Below are 17,316 nucleotides of genomic sequence, written 5' to 3' on the forward strand. Positions count from 1 at the left end.
CGCAATAACACCACATTAAGCACATCTATCTATTCGATACAATGGACAAACAGTGTAGCACTCAGTACATCTACCTGGATCTAACCTTATCCACACAGCACCTACCATCCATTTCTATACAGCCCACATTATACAACATCCAGGACCTCTAAACAGTAACCAGCACACATAAACATCCCACACAGTACACCACTTCTTTGCAGCATTGTCCAGAGCCAAAATACCCTAGAAGACCTAACACCACCAACATATCGGCCCAGCATCTCACACACATAGTACAACATACACAAAGCAATCAGCACTTTTACAGAGCTCACAGCACACATATATGGCATCCAACACATCCACACAACACCTTGAACATCAGCACAGAGGAGTGCACATTTTTAAGGTAACCCTGCAGATGTAAATGGCATTCAGCAAAGTCACATAGAGGTAGATCATATTGAGCAAATACATACAATGTTTCACATGCTCTCATAAACTGACAGAGCACTAGGAAGACAGTTTATTGATATATTAAAAATGGATAATCACTTTAAACAAAAACATCTTGGTTGACACTTCACATACACAATCCTTCTTCATCATACTTTATTACACTCAGCAAGCACACTGCCACTTTTCATTAAAAAAATCACATTTTCTTGTACAGTCATATACAACTATACTCAAACATAAGTACATGCTAAACACAGACAAGCTTTTCTCTATAAAATACCCAGCCCAATTGACTACGTAGCATGGTTATAAATCTGTTTGAGTCTCTGCCACTTAACGTTTTGTAGATAGATGCCATGAACTGTTTAATGATCACAGCATCTTAGTCAGATAACATCAAATTAAAAAGAGGTAATAATAAAAGTAAAATCCTATTCCTCTTCAATTTCACATTTTACTATCAGCACAGGAAATTACATCACAGCACACTATACTCCTCCCCCCTACCAGGACCTACATAATGGCAGCTGCAACATGAATGCGTAGCAGACGAGCACAGTGGGTACACCACTGGCACAACGACCGTGCACCAAAGGCAAGCCCATCTGCATCTGTCTGTGCCAAGACCGCACTCAGTGCAGGAACCCTGGTCTGATCACTGCCCAGTGATAATCCACCTCACTCCTTAGGTCGCTACACCATGGAGACCATTCCCCCAACTGCTGTCATGCCTAACACCATGTTAGCTTTCACCTGCACCCACTGCCGGTTCTCCAGCAGTCACTCCCCCACACAAATGGTAACAACGCCCTCAACACCCCTCCCAACACACACACCACACAAGCACCTCAATGCCTACACCACATGCAATAGCAAACCTACACGTCAGCACCCACTCACATGAATGCTTCTAAACACACGATCACTCAGCAAACACAAACGAAATATGTGACCTGCTGAGTAGAGATGCATCTGACAACCTCTTTATCACAGAGACCTGGTCACCCCTCATTGGCTCCCAACATTGCCACAGCAATCCCACTGGGCTACAAGATCGCTCAACAGGACGCCATCACAAGCCAGGAGTACTTGCTATCATCTACAAGGAATCCTTCAAATGCACAACATCCACTGAGAACGCCACCCCAATCATGAAATACCTTTACTTCAAGCTGCAAATCTCAGAAAACTTCAACCTGAATGGAACCGTCTTCTACTGACCATCCAGACCATGAGCCACCTTTACCAACCTCATCACCAACTTTGTTGCTCCACTCACCGTTGACTACAGCGCATACATTCTCTTAGGTGACCTCAACTTTTTTTTATTTCTTATTTTTTTTATTTTACAGAGTTTTATATAGCGCAAACTTGACCCAAATCGGGTATCAGAGCACTTTACATAGCACCAGTTGCGTTACATGAGGACACATTCATTTTTTATTTTTTGTTAGGCACGGGGAGAATAAGTGATTTGCCCAGAATCACAGGATGTTCAGCGCCATTGCCAAGAATCGAACCCGGTTCCCCAGATTTAAGGTCTACCACCCTAGCTGTTAGGCCAACTCCTCTCCTCTTCTCATTCCAGAACCAACACACACGGCAGGACATACACTGGAACCCATCTTCACCACAAGCGACAGCATCAAATACAACTCCCCCTTACGTGAAGAATCCCTCCGCTGCAGCTATTGATTTGGGATTTGACTGCTGTGTTATGTGACATAGGTCATGGAGAGGGGTACGGTGGTAGTCCTATTTCTCCAGATGTATCATTTTGTTGGTTTGTTAGTACATTGCAACTGCCTTTTTCTTCTGGGCTAGGGCTGGAATAGGACCTCGCGGAGCTGTAAATTGGCGGCGCTCGGCAACCCCCATATTAGTTAACAGGTTCTTGGGCAACAGGCGCTCTGCTAGTTGGGGATGTGGGTAGTTTCAAGCCTACGCAGCAGGGTAGCAGGGAGGGGGTTTGGGGGTTCAGGAGGGGGGTTTACTCTTTTTAAGTTGTATAATCTGTGCTTGCAATTGTTATTCGTTATTGGAGTTGCATCGACGAACAATGCTGGCATTTACACAGAGGAACTTGGATCTTACATGGGATCCAATGACTACGCTATGGGACAAAAGTGCTAAAATATTGAGCTGGAATGTCAATGGGCGTAGAGATAAAATCAAACATAGTGTTGTACTGCAATACTTTAAGTGACACGCTCCTGATGCCATTATGCTTCAGGAAACACACCTCGTAGGAAACTCCTGTAAGGCACTCAACAGGTGGGGCTACAAGTTGCTAGCACATGCGGGGTTCACGACTAGTTCACGGGGAGTTGGCATTATGGTGAAAACTTCCTTTCCTTTAGCTGTGAGTTCAACCTGGGCAGACATCAGAAGCAGATATATAGGAGTCACAGGTTCCTGGGAGGGCTACACTCTCACACTTTTGTCAGTTTACATACCACCTGGTCTCCAGAGCACTACATTTAAAGATCTAGGTACTCTTCTACTCTCTTTTCCAGAGGGTCTCCTGGTGGTTGGGGGGGACTTCAACTCATTGGCCTCAGGCACATTAGATAGACACCCACTGCATGAGCTTGGGTCCTTTAACAGGTGGCTACCTGCTTTTCTGGAAGCCCTGGGGCTGGTTGATGGATGGAGGTCATACCACCCAGAGAAAATCCAACACTCTTTCCACTCTGAGGCCCACCATAGTCTCTCTCGTATTGATTATGTCCTTGTCCCAGCTTCGCAAGCTGCTTACATTCATGAAGTCAAACACTTAGCAAGGGGAATCTCTGATCACTCCCCGGTTCGGGTTCATATAGTCCTCGGCCAGGCAAGGGTGGGGAGAATCACCCCCATCAACCTATGGTATCTCCGAGACACTGGAGTCCGGAAAGCATTATTAACAGTGATTGATGACTATTTCCAAGAAAATGAGGGCTCATTAGATTCTTCCCAGACCCAGTGGGAGGCGTTCAACCCGTAATTCAGGGGCAAGCACTGTCACTAATTGCGGGCATGAAGAAAGATAGACAGAAAGAGATTGTGGAAGTGGAGGTAGACATCAGCAGACTTGAGGGCTAATTAGAAGCTGAGGTCACGCAAGAGAAACTCCATACACTACACCTCAAACAAGTTGAATATAAGGCTCTAGTCACCGACAGGGCCAAAATCCTTGGGAAGGAAAAGTTGGGTAAAGTATATGAGCTAGGGGACAAAGCAGGGAAACCAATCGCCTGGCTCGACAAGAAGGAATGGGCGAGTCGATTGGTACCGGAACTAATAGGTGCAGACAAAGAAACCACTTCCAACCCTCAAGATATTGCAAATCACTTTGCCACCCACTACATGAAAGTGTATACAACTAGTGCACCATACACGGAAGAGGCCTCACGTGCTTTACTGCGTGACATTGCGCTCCCAGCCCTGTCGGAGGAAGACCAGCACTTCCTAGATAGTGCTTTAACAAATGATGAAATAGTGCAGGCTATTAGATCACTGCGCTCCGGGAAGGCCCTAGGCCCTAATGGCCTACCCATTGAGCTATACAAACTTAAACCCGACAAATTAGCCCCATATCTAAAAGCCATGTTCGAAGAAAGCAAGAAGTTGGGGACACTGCCACAGGATCAAAGAATGGCCACATTGGTCACTATCCACAAAGAGGGTAAACCCAAAACCGACTGTGCCTCGTACAGACCGATCTCCCTTCTTAAGGCAGAGCCCAAAATCCTGTCCAAACTCCTCTCGAACCATCTGGTCAAAGTAATTGGCGGTCTAGTCCATCCTGATCAGACAGGTTTTATGCCGCACCACAATACTGCGCTGAACCTGCGCAGGCTCCATGGTGTGCTGGGGAGACCAGCTACAATCATAGAAGACACCGTGGTTGTATCATTGGATGCAACCATGGCGTTTGACACCATTGAATGGCCTTATCTATTTGCAGTTCTTGCGAGATTGGGATTTGGCCCGGACTTCATCCGATGGGTGCAGATTTTATATTTGGAGCCCCAAGCACAGGTCTTAGTCAATAACAAGAAGTCAGACAAATTCACTCTGAGTAAGGGTACCCGACAGGGATGCGCCCTGTCCCCTCTCCTGTTCGCACTCGCCCTCGAACCACTCGCAGCGTGGATTCGTCAAGACCCAGAAATATGAGGTCTGCATTGGTCCCCCAAATAGGAGGCCCGTATCTCTCTCTATGCCGACGACAACCTTTTATTCCTACCCTCCCTGAGGAAGTCATTGGTATGTGTCCTAGACATTATGGCAATCTTTGGAAGATATTCGGGATTCTCCATCAACTGGAATAAATCCCTCTTGTATGTCCTCAATGGAGACCCACCCGCCCCACCAGTTGACTGCCCAATTCAAATCAATACGGTGGGCTTCAAGTATCTGGGTATTTATTTTACATTAGACCCCAAACTCCGCTTTACTCAAAACCTCCTCCCACTACTGCAGAGGCTTAAACGTGACATAGCCAGCTGGAAAGCTCTTCTGCTCTCACTACTGGGCAAAGCGGCTCTCTTCAAGATGATGTCACTGCCCCGTTTTCTACACGCTTTGCAGAACACCCTAGACCCTGTTCCAGCACAGTACTTCAAAGAGTTTGAGGGCCTACAGAGAGACCTGTGGTGGGACGGGAAACCTCTCATAGCATTGACCGAGCTCACACTAAATTGGTACGATGGGGGATTAGCCTCCCAGATATCAAAAGATATTACTGGACTGCACACCTTGCAGCAATTAATCAGGGCACCTATGGTCGACCAGACGATCCCGGATATGCCATGGACAGATGGATTCTACGGGGTGGGAATTACAATAGGGCACTTTATTCCAAACCCAAACGATACCCCTTAACTGGACCAACTGACCACTCAGTCCGAATTTGGCACGCCGTTAACAAAACTCTGGGCTGGGAGCGGAAACTTACTCTGGCAACCCCTTTGTGGGATTCCGAAAAGGCAACCTATGGAAATCAAAGGGATTCGATAAGTGGGACCTCATTGGGATCTTGCAGGTCAGAGACATGTGGGAGAAGGGCGATGTGAAATCATTTGCTTCTTTGCAGCAACACCACGACTTGGCTGACTCAGAACACTTTAGATAGACTCAAATCCGTCACCCACTAAAATTTGGCTTCCCGAAAGGCTCCTCCCCTCCAGAAACCTCTCCACTGGAAGATAGGTTGTTAGACTGACACCAACCCGAGAAAACCATCTCATTGACCTATAAAAAACTGATCAACAATATGGCAGACCCCCTTGGGCCACTACGTGAGATATGGGCGAGTGATGGCTTCGAGTTGGATGCCGAAGACTGGCAGGAAGCAGTGTCCTCACCAAGAGTAGTAGCAAACCCGGCCAGACTCTGGCTAGTCCAACTCAAAATTCTTTACAGAGTATATGTCACAGGGCCTAGTCTGGTACGTATGGGCAGGGCCGGCAGAGGGGATTGTAGGAGACAATGTGGTCAGGAAGGAACATTTTTACACATACTATGGGAGTGCGAATACATACAATCATATTGCCGCAGAATCCACTACGTATTAAGCAAAGTGCTCACAATTGTCATACACCCAGATGCACATAGATGCCTATTAAACATATGAGAACCCACTGATTTGAATAGTCACCACACGCAATGGGTCATACTAGGACTCATGCTGGCAAAGAGCAACATAGCACAACTGTGGGGAGCGGCACAGCCACCCAAAATAGAAGCCTGGAAAGAAGACCTAGACTGGTGTATGTATAGAGAAAAGACAGTGTATACAGGCCAAGGCTGCCCCAAAAAGTGGTCCAAAATATGGAACCCCTGGAATTCTTATCAAGGCCATATTTGCAACCCTCCGCTTAGCATTGACCCAAACGATCCCTCCACCCCATAGTCTATACCCACGGCGCTCTGGAATAGAAGATTATCTATTGTTGCCTTCACCGATTGTATTATACCTGATTCCTCTGTATTGTATATCATATGTCGATGAATGTTTAATAAAAAAAGAATTAAATAAAAATACAACTCCCCACACCACTCACATGGACCGACCACTCCATTATCCAATTCCACATCAATACACCTCAAGTCAACACCCCTACCAGGTTCAGCATTCCAAGCCACAGCTGGGGCAAAATTCCAGAAGCAGACTGGCTCAATGCTCTCAGCATGAATCACCCTAGCCCCACAGACAACCTCAACAAGGACTTCAACAACTTCAGTAACTGGATGAAGAACTGCGTAGACTCCCCCAATCCCAGCAGGCCAAACAAGAATAGCATATCATACAAGCTGACTAGCTAGTACACAGAGTACCTCAGAGGCACCAAATGACACTGTAACCATCTATAAAGGAAATGGAGAGCTAGCCACGACACCACTGACAGAATTACCTACAAGGCTGCACTTAATCACTATTACCAGCAGGTAAGAGACACCAAGAAAAAACACTAGTGGACCACATTGAAGGAAGCTCCAACAGCTGCAAAGAGATCTTCTCAATCATTAACGATTTCACTTCTCCCGCAGAAACTGTCATCAACATGGTTGCCTCCCAACAACTCTGTGGCAACCTATCCAACTTCTTCCACAGAAACTTTGCAAACCAACCCAACCTCAGAGAACTTGTTGCTAACCTACCAACCACCTGACCGAATAGACAACACTCACCAGAAATGACACAGTGGCAATCATGCGGATCATCCACCCAGGGGCCCCAACTTACCCATGCCCCTACCATATCTATAACATAGGATTATCACCATTCAACACCACCCTGACCCACATCATCAACACCTCCATTATGTCCACCACTTTCCCGGATGAATGAAAACTCGCAGAAATCAACGCCCTCATCGAGATGCCCACAGCTGGCCTGAATAAACTGAGCAACTTCAGACCCATCTCCTTGCTTGAGAAGACCATCAACAGGCACCTCACAACCCACCTCGTACTTCACCATCTTCTAGACAACACTCAATCAGGATTCAGAAAGACCCACAGCACAAAATCAGCACTCATTGCAGCCACTGATGGCATTCAAATCATCCTGAACTGAGGAGAAACAACTGCCCTCATCCTGCTCCTCCTCTCTGTGGCATTCAACACAGTCTCCCATAACACCCTGATCAGAAGACTCCACGAAATTGTCATACAAAGATGCGCTCTTGTATGGATTGTTTCCTTCCTCACTGGAAGGAACCCAACTTGTCAGGATGCCACTCTTCACATCAAAGACCAAGAAATTGATATGTTGAGTACCACAGGGATTGTCTCTTAACCCAACCTTTTTCAACATATACATGACACTGCTTGCCAACATCATGCAATCTCAAGGCATCCCTGTCATCTCCTATGTCGATGACACCAAACTCATCCTCTCCCTGATGGACAAAACAACCCCCACCGGAACCCATGTCAACAACTGCATGACAATGGTAGCAGACTGTATGCAAACCATCTGCCTACAGCTCAACTCCGACAAGATGGAAGTACTGGTCTTCGGCAACAGGACCTTCCCATGGGACTCCCATCTGGTGGTCATTGGAGCTAGGGCCAACACCCAAAGACCACACAAGAAATCTAGGGAGCATCCTAGATGACAAGCTCAACATAATGGCTCAAGTTAATGCAGTGTGTGTCTCCTGCTTCCACAATCGAAGCATGCTGCGAAAAAGTTACCTCGAAACACCAGACCGACTGTCATGCAAGCACTCATCACCAGCAGGCTGGACTATGACAACACTCTCGGCTCTGGAATCTCCAAACATCTCCTACACAAACTCCAGGCCATTTAGAACTCTGCTGCAAGACTCATACTCAACCTCCCACGCGGCACCCACATCACACCGCACCTCAGGATGCTTCACTGGGTCCCCATTCACAAGCACAGCCAAATCAAACTTCTCACACACACATACAAAGCCCTGCACAACATGGGACCAGAATACCTGAACTGCATACATTTTCACCAACCCATCAGGTGCCTACGCTCTGCCTCACTCTTACTCTCACACATTCCACACATCCGCAAAAGCAAAACTGGAGGTCACTCATTCTCATACATCGCACCCATAAAATGGAACGACCTCCCTCAACACATCCGAGCGAGCCCCCCCTCATTTCTTGAGTTCCCCAAAAAGCTGAAGTCCTGGCTCTTCGTATTATTTCTTGGGGATCACAAACCTCCACACCTGCCCAAGCGCCTGGATACTGCCTGGGGTGATTAGTGCGCTATACAAATCTATACAACATAACATAACAAGGCCAAATCAAAATGCAATTTAAACATAAGCATGGAGGTCAAACTCATTGTTGTAAAGCCATAGACGTCAGTGTTATGTTATCCGTAGTTCCAGTAAAGTGATACTTGATCCCACTGGTTTGTATGGAACTTCAGAAAGTTGCACATTTACGTTAATTACTTAGGTGAATGTACAAAGAAGCTAACTGGACTGGCTATGACTGTCTGAAGCGAGCTCGCAAGTATTTTATAAAACCGCACAGATGCGTGTGCTTTACTAGAAACAAAAGACGCTGCACGTGTCTCACAGTGAAGTCACAGCTAGATCCAGCTTTAGGCCAGTGCAACTGGTGCGGCCACACTGGGTGCTGTCCTGTGGAGGGGGGCGCTGACCTCAGGGTGTGCGCTGTCTTTAGCTATAACTTATGATTGGAGAGTAGAGGGGGCACTTTTACCCGGTGGTAGTGAGAGAATCCAAGGAAGAGGTCATGTGGTTGGGGGGGCGCCAAAAATGTTGGTCGCACTTTGCGCCACCAACCCTAAAGCCGGCCTTGATCACAGCAACTGGGCACGTTTTGTGTGTATGATCAGACTGCGCTGGGGTGAGTGTGGTGTGAACGCCGGAGCACGACAGTGATTCGATCAAAGCAGCTTCAGAAGTTAATTAACGCAGTTCAGATATCAATCCATGCTGGGCATTACCAGGAATCGCGAGCAATTAGCAACTACAACGGTGTTCACAAGTGTGTTGCAAGTTTGATAACAACCTCGCAGTGACAGATCTGTAAGCTGCAGCTGTCTGCCCCTGTCAGGGGAGGGACTATCGACAAGAGATGGCGCTATAAATTCAAACCCCACTGCTGACCCCTGACAGGAATTGGCGCGGAGCCCACCTACTGTATGACGCACACTCGGGCAGCATGTTGTCTGCGGTTTTGTATCATGGGCCGCATGAGACCTTGAAATGTGTTGTGAGTAAAAGGCAAAGAAAGCTCTTTGAAAAAGCTATGCTGCCTAAAGATCCCTAGTTCATTGCATAATTGAGCCCCAGAGAGTTCAGCCTGAAATGAAAGGTAAGAATTTGTCGATCGCCAACATTGTTTCAGCAGAAAAATCCATGCACATTTTTTTCTACACCCTAACACGATTCGGGATGTAACCAGTAGGCATTGCATAAATAATAATGTATGTGATTCTATATTTCCACAAATGATTTCTATGAACCTCTTGCTTGTTTACTTTTTCTCATTCAAATGTACCTTCGACTTAACGATTTGGCAGCGGTATCACAGTATGCAACTGCTCATCAGTGTTGCTGCTTCTGTACTGAGGCACAGTTGGCAATCTGGCCATTTGCCACATGCATGTGGCATTTGAATTATATTCATGAAGGCGTTGTTCTGACACGTTCCCGAGTAGAAGCTTACTGCCGTTGAAGAGCATGTTTAGATGTCGAATAAATCATAAAATATCTGTGCAAGTTAAAAAAAAATGCTAAAATTACTTCTCCACCAAAAATTATTTGTCAAAAAAACTCTGATGATTTTTCAAATGAACATGTTTCACGATGTGCAACATTTGCCATGGTCCATCATCATACTGATAACACAGTAGCCCTCTATATACCCGGCTCTGTTAGTATCCAAGCGTTGTTTCATCACGATTCAGGCTGCCCCCAGTGCATGTTGGACCTGATAGTCCTTCATCTGGAGGACATTTGCTCCCGAGGGTCCACTGTGAATGCAAACAGCGGCCAAAATGGAGAAAAATATAAAACAGGAATCGCAAAGAGAGTTTTTTACGTGAAAAATGTGTTTATTGTGTTAAAAATGCTTGAACCATTGCATTTAACTGACACATTTTTAACACAATGGCTTAACATTAGTGTGCTAGGACGTGCCCTGATGCTGTCATTAACGATTGCAAAACAGTTTGTGTTGAACAATCCTGACAATATGGCAATTAAAAGGAAGCCTATCAATAATAGGGTGTAAACAAACGTAGGTCTTACTGAAGTCTAAAAGCCACCACATGTGATTATAGAATGTACAAGACCACTACCATGCAAACCGCTGGTGGAAAACACCTTTTTCTGTTTGATATACCTTTTACTAGCATACCGCTGCTCTGGAAATGTATGGGGATTTTGCTCCAACTGCTATAAAATACTGCCACACCCTTGTTCTGGGGGTCGTTATTTCCGCTCCCTGAATGGAAAGAAGTTTCTGCTCTGTCCCTCTTCCTGAAGAAGTGAGAGTGCCATCCGAAGAGGTCTCTGGATCCTTGGATTCATGAAAAGCAAATGCTAGCTGTGGGAGAGCAAAACATCACGCTGAACATGGTCTTGCTGCTCAGACCAAACTACCAGATAAGGACCAAGGTTACCTTTGAAGGGCCCCTGATTCACACTACAAATCATGTCTCTGGAGCCAGGTATTACAACACTGCTACAAAGGAGGTCCTGCAGTGAAGAATTATTCTTAAATGATTAGAATGTTATGTTTTGTTACGTTGCTTTGCACTATGATATAATAAGTTCATAAGCTCCATGCCACTCAGATCCACGGTCATCGGATACGGTTCTCTTCATCCAATGTACTGACTCGCAAAAATTGGCTTATCTGTACCCACATAGTCTCCTGAGAATTATTTGGCCGCTGCCTAATGGGTCATCTGGTAGGGCTTTCCACAGATTTGTGACAGAAATTACAGAACAGATACCAGTCACACCTTTGGCAAATTTTCGCACATAACTGTTGTGAGGCTATGCCACAAACTATGCTCATCAACATGGTTGGGCAAATAACCAGGGGCGCAACGAGACCCAAACTTAAGGGAAGGGGTAGTACTTCAAGCTGTAGTGGTGAGGCTACCACATCACATAGAAACATCCTCAGGGTCAGTATGAGAGCACACATTGCCAATATGTATGGGTTTAATGTGCTAACGCATGCAAACAGCACTCGTGCATGTCTGTATTTTCACGCTTCAGCACTTTACAGGCAGATCCAATGGCTTTGTCGGTGATTTCCGCTCGGACACTAAGCACAGCTGGAGCTGCGAGAGTATTCACCACACCTGCGAGCTTTGGGTGTCTGCAAGATGATTGGTACCAAGTGAGTCTTGTGCATGTGTGCATGTCTGACACACAGAACAAAAACACTCAAGCCTTATTGGAAAAGTGTCTTCTCTTACCAAAAGCAAATAAAGGCACATAATAAAAATGTACTTCCATGGAGCAAGAAGATGTGCTTGGGAGGGTCTCGCAATAAACACAAAAAAGTGCAAACACAGACATCAAGTAGACTTGCATGAACCCTAATAAAAGTGTGACACGTGTACTGAGATGAACAAAAATTATATGGGTCACAAAATGAGGGGAGTTCACAAAGTGCTCAAAATGAAGGAGCATTCAAAGAGCGGAGTAAGCGGGATAACTTCACGATGTAAAAACATATATGTGTTTGTACTGGTATAGCACAGACTTAGTTGAGGAACAACGCATTGTAGATTATGGGGAGTGATGGAAGCTGAAGCAAGATTGCATACATCAAAGTAAGCACTTAAAGCTTTGAATACCAGACAGTTAAACTAAGGTACCATCAGAGATTAAGTGACTTGCACAGAACTGCACAGTTTTAGGTCAAGTGCCAAGCTGGATTCAAAACTATGTCCTTATGCTGACTTAGTCACTACACCACATCTTCTTCCTAAGTTGATGTGATAAACCATCCAAAAAAGGTTAGATATTTTTTCTAAAGTCATTATGCTGTGTGCCCCATGATGTCTAATGAGTAGACTGAATGCAAATTATTGTGGTTTGTAGTTATTATACAGGCGTCACACCTTGATTCCGTTGAGTTTTGTTAAAGGTTCAGTTTTTCTATCTGCATATGCATTATGGGTTAAGTATTGTGTGATATATAACATAAATGTTTATGTAGTCCTAAGCAATGTAATGATTTATTAATAGTGATGCATCTCCATTGTACCCATCAGGGTGGACCAGAGATCATAGCCCAGATGATGAGGACCTTTTATACTGGAGTATTTTCTAATATTTAAAATAGTTTACAAGGGCCTGCTGAGTTGTTAAATCAATGGCACTACAATCCTTTCTTGAAATACCTATGAACTGCTGTGACAGGAAAGCACTAATATTGAAAATTACAACTGTAAAGCCAGTTTCTGTTTGAGAGCTGAAGGTTAAATGTCTTTCACGAAAATACACATATGTGCCAAGGCCAAATTTGCAATCAGTCATGTTTTCTTTTTCTCTGGAAGAGGGTTGGGTAAATATGCCAACATTTTAATGTGCAAAAAGAACAATTGATGGACAGAATGCAGAACAATGTCATACATTCACCCCAGTACAGAGATCTGGGCCTAAATCCATCGTTTTTTTGCTCACCATGCAATACCAGTTTGGACCCAGCCATATGCAAATAAGTCTTGACCCTGCGCCCAATGGGAACAGTCCAGCCTGAACTGCCAGGCCAGGTCCTCCCTGGACTGAAAACAAGCATCATAGAACCGGTTTCAGGCTTTCAGCCCTCATCAGCCAGGATAGCTTGACTCCAGTGGCCTGGAGAGCACGGGACCCACGTCTGGGCATGCCCGTCCCACTCGGGGTGACAAATGCAAAAAGAACAATTGACGGACAGAATGCAGAACAATGACATACATTCACCAGAAATAAATTAAGGTAAATAATGTTGTCAGCCATTCCTATTAAGGAGCAGACGCTGCATAAATATCAGATGAAATCTTGTTGAGCATCAACAGCACAAGACACACTGCTGCAGGGTTAGAATGAGAGATATGAAGGTAACCAGATGGAGACCAGGGCACAAATCCATGTATGTGGGAAGGTGCGAGCATGCCCATGAACCTGTGGCCACTCACACTGGGAGGCTGAATCTCCAGCTGGTTGGCACCACCTGCACCAGCAGCCAGTAAGGAGCTCAAGTTGCTCCCCCTGAAAAGATGCTGATGATCTTTCGCAGGAAGGTGCAAGGAATAGCTTGATATCTGGGGCGTGCTTAGACCTTTTGTCTGCTGGGGGAACCATGATCAGAGCCTGAGGGTGCTGAAGGAAAACCCTCCTGCTGCTCCCTTGAAGTTGACCTACTCTCTCAGGCCTTATGCTTCACACATACATCCACTCAATTTGGGGTTTGCCTGATGCAATCAAGCATGGGGAGGTGGTACAAGAAGGACAAACAGCTGGATCACCAGTGAATGACAGCATTGTGATTAATATCCTGAAGAAGCAGGATATTGGCATGAGTTGTATCTATTGACAACAGTACTCAGAGCGAAAGCAGCAGGAACTGACAGTAAATAATAGCAGCAGAACTAACTTGCAGTGACAAGGGACAAGTAGCTTTAAGAACTGCAAGCACTGAAGGGAAGCCTCAGTAGCTACAGCAGGGCTCAAGGATGTGCCAAAGGTAGGAGTTGTGGTAACAACAAGACTCAATGTGACAGCTTCAGAAGTTTCAGGATATGTCCGAAGCATCTCTAACAGCATCTTAAGTAAACTAGCGTGACCACACATGTACTGTCAGAATGCCACTGAAGTGAGGGTGGCAGCAGCGCTCACACTTTCACCAATATACCCATTTCAATAGATTTAGAACTCGCTATAAAGGCTGTGTGTAACCTACATCCTGTGCTGTACATGTTCTGTCAGAGATACAAGTTTAGCCTACAACAGCCTTGTTGTGTCTGTTGTAAATGTATGTTGAGCTTGCATTGATGCTACCTACAGCAAGCAAAATATTTGTTGCTGTCCGGGAGGGCCTTTTCTGTGAGAAAAGAAAACTCTAGGGGTCTGTACGTAGTGAAGCTTACGTTGCTGCTGCCCAGGACATACATGTTCTGTAAGAGAGGGAGGCTTGCAGTGCTGCCACCTAAGTTGCACTTGCTCTATAAGGAAGCAAAGCTTGCACTGCTGCCGTCCCATCTGTACCTGTTCTGTAAATGAGTGAAACGTTTCTACTGATGCTCCTCTTCTACCTGGTCAGCAGGGAAGCTTTCACCATAGCTGTCCTTTTATGTACCTCCTCTGTTTGACAGCATCTGTGCTGCTCCTACTTTTGCTGGCACGTGCCCAGTGCCAATTGTTTGTACTAGCAGTGCTGCCAATGACATGATGTGTTTCTAGTATAGTATTTTTAGTGATCCTTCTAATAAAAATCACCTTTATAGAAGCCAAATAAATGACTTCCCAATACTTATTTTTATATGTGTTCTTAATGGAAGACCAGATTCAACAAAGTATGCAAAAGGTTAATTCTTGATGTCCCATGTGAAATGCAGTCCCAAAAGTGACTATACCCCCTTGTACAATTCTAAAAAATAGTTGCCAAGTGACTTTTAATGTGCAGCAGCTTCACCTCCGCACAGAAAAAAAGAAAATATGTGCAGTTACCCAAAGTATTCAATTGCATCTGCAACATCCACACCTTGCAATGCCATCGGCCACTGACAAGCTTCTGGTGAAGAAGAGAGCAAAAGTAATCATTGAAATGTGCAGTAAAGGGCCACAGCATAATTTCTTGTTGCCTATTCACACGTCACTCACTCTGCCCTCTGCTGTTTCACACATTTTCTCTCCTCTTTCCCTTCGTAGACACATTCTCCTTTCATTTCGTTTTCCTACCTACCTGGTTCTGAGCAAATCTTTTAATCTCCCTGTGCCAAAAAAATGAATGTGACCTTATGTAATGTCACTGATGCTCCTGTAAAGCTCCCCATTACCTTCGGGTCACATTTGTGGTGTATAAAACTATGAAAAATGGTCTCCGCTCTTCAAGAGAATGGGGTCTGTTTACGAGTCCTACTTTCTCTGCATGTGCAGGAACATATTTTATCTGTACAGGAACTCAGTTATACTTTCTAGGTATTCAGGCGCATCTCTAGAAGTGAAACCAACTTCAGTTTCGGGTTCCTGGGAGCAGGAAAAAAAGGAAGCAGTATATGGAGATCATGGCAACAGGTACAGCGAAATGCAAAAAACAAGGAAGAACATTTTTTTTAATGGTATTGCAGTGATCCCCTGTCCATCAGGCAGTCCGGCAGTTTTTACCAACAGCATCTTCCATTCTGGGTCGCTTGTGTTTTTGCTTCTAAAAATTCCAATTACTGGCTAAAAAGCAAGAACATGTAAAGAGATATTGGAAAATAGGGGTCTGGGCAGCAGCTACTTTATTTAGGTGGTTAATGATAGGTGCTAGCAGCACTTATTAGTGGGGGAAGGAACTTTTAAAAGATTGTCCTGTGGGCAGTCTCTGAGCAAAATACTCCTGGCTGCCTGATCTATCCCAGAAAAAGAAGGCCAGCCATGGCCCAAGCATTGATGGTGCCTGGTCAGGGTGATAGTTTGACAATAATGTCATGTCACACAGTAATGTTAACAGTCATGCAGTTACTCTAACACGTCATACAAAGGCAGCGGAAGAGAGCAGCCAGTCACTGTGCTAGTCTACCTCATTAATGCTATCTATCACAGTTTGGGTAGGGAGGTACATATGCACCGCAGTAGGGACACGCGTGGGTTGCAATATTCCACTGCGACTTATCAAGGGCTGCTGTGTGCTGACCTCTCACAGAGCGCTGTGTGTGCCTCTTGTCCTGGGTATTTATTTGCTGAATATGTAATAGACTTACAGGTGGATCTGCATGGCACTACGTATGGACAGCACTTGGCACTGCACCTATCAAAGCTTTCTGTCACAGCAGCGGTGCCCATCCTGCCTTCTACTACCATTTGTCAACTCAAGTCTGGCAAATGTATTCCTGTGCATTAATGCACCTTCTGCTGAGACACAGTCCAGATGCCTCCCTTCTTTTGAATATCTGCCTGAAGAGGGGATTTTGAAGCTCACGCTTGGTTCCAGAGACAAGGGCTCACATTAACACAAGTAAGGGACTTTTTGAGGTTGAGTGGGAATGACATCTGGGTCAATACACTAAACCAGCCACATTCCCCACCCCAGCATTAAGGCAATGAAGTAGCCTGAAGCCACCAAACTTGGTTTTGAGAATTAAACATTCTCAAGCCATATTTATTTTCCTAAAGACACTTAAATAAAATGTCTTGATATTGATGCACTTCAAAATATTTATATCATGTATATTGAACATCCATATCAATGCAAGGATAGACAAAACTTTTCTATCTGAAATTCTTAAAATCATAGTTACCCACCGAGCTGGCCCCCTAGGCACCATTCTCAACAAAATTTTATTTTTTGACCCCAAGATGTCAACTATGATCCCTACTTAGTACTTGACAATGTGAACTCAGCCACTGCCTCATACCAGGGGAGCCCCTTTGGGTCAACCAGTAAGTCAGACCCTAAACCATTCAAGAGCAACCCAAAATTTGATATCCCTGGCAGCCTTTGGAAGGTGGACCTGGGTAACCTGGCCAGATCTTGGTCCCTTGGTGCTAGACCATCTCCTAAATCACCCTAGACATTGTTACAGAAGCACTCATTGGCAGCCAAAATATAATTACTGTAGCGCTCAAACTACAGCCAGTTGCAGACCGCTGATCCACTACCCCTCCACGGGGTAATAATTAGAGCCAAATATGGAATTCACTTGACCGTGTA

The 17,316-nt window shown here is 45.1% G+C and overlaps 1 protein-coding gene across 5 annotated transcripts in view; it reads left to right on the plus strand.

Annotated features, from left to right (window-relative positions):
• MYO18B (myosin XVIIIB) overlaps positions 1-17,316 on the plus strand; it is a 1,573,426-nt gene that overhangs the window by 1,231,856 nt on the left and 324,254 nt on the right. The gene's annotated exons all lie outside the window — the stretch shown is intronic.

The sequence above is a fragment of the Triturus cristatus genome, chromosome 11 (assembly GCF_964204655.1).
Source record: "Triturus cristatus chromosome 11, aTriCri1.1, whole genome shotgun sequence".
In the NCBI taxonomy this organism is placed as follows: domain Eukaryota; kingdom Metazoa; phylum Chordata; class Amphibia; order Caudata; family Salamandridae; genus Triturus; species Triturus cristatus.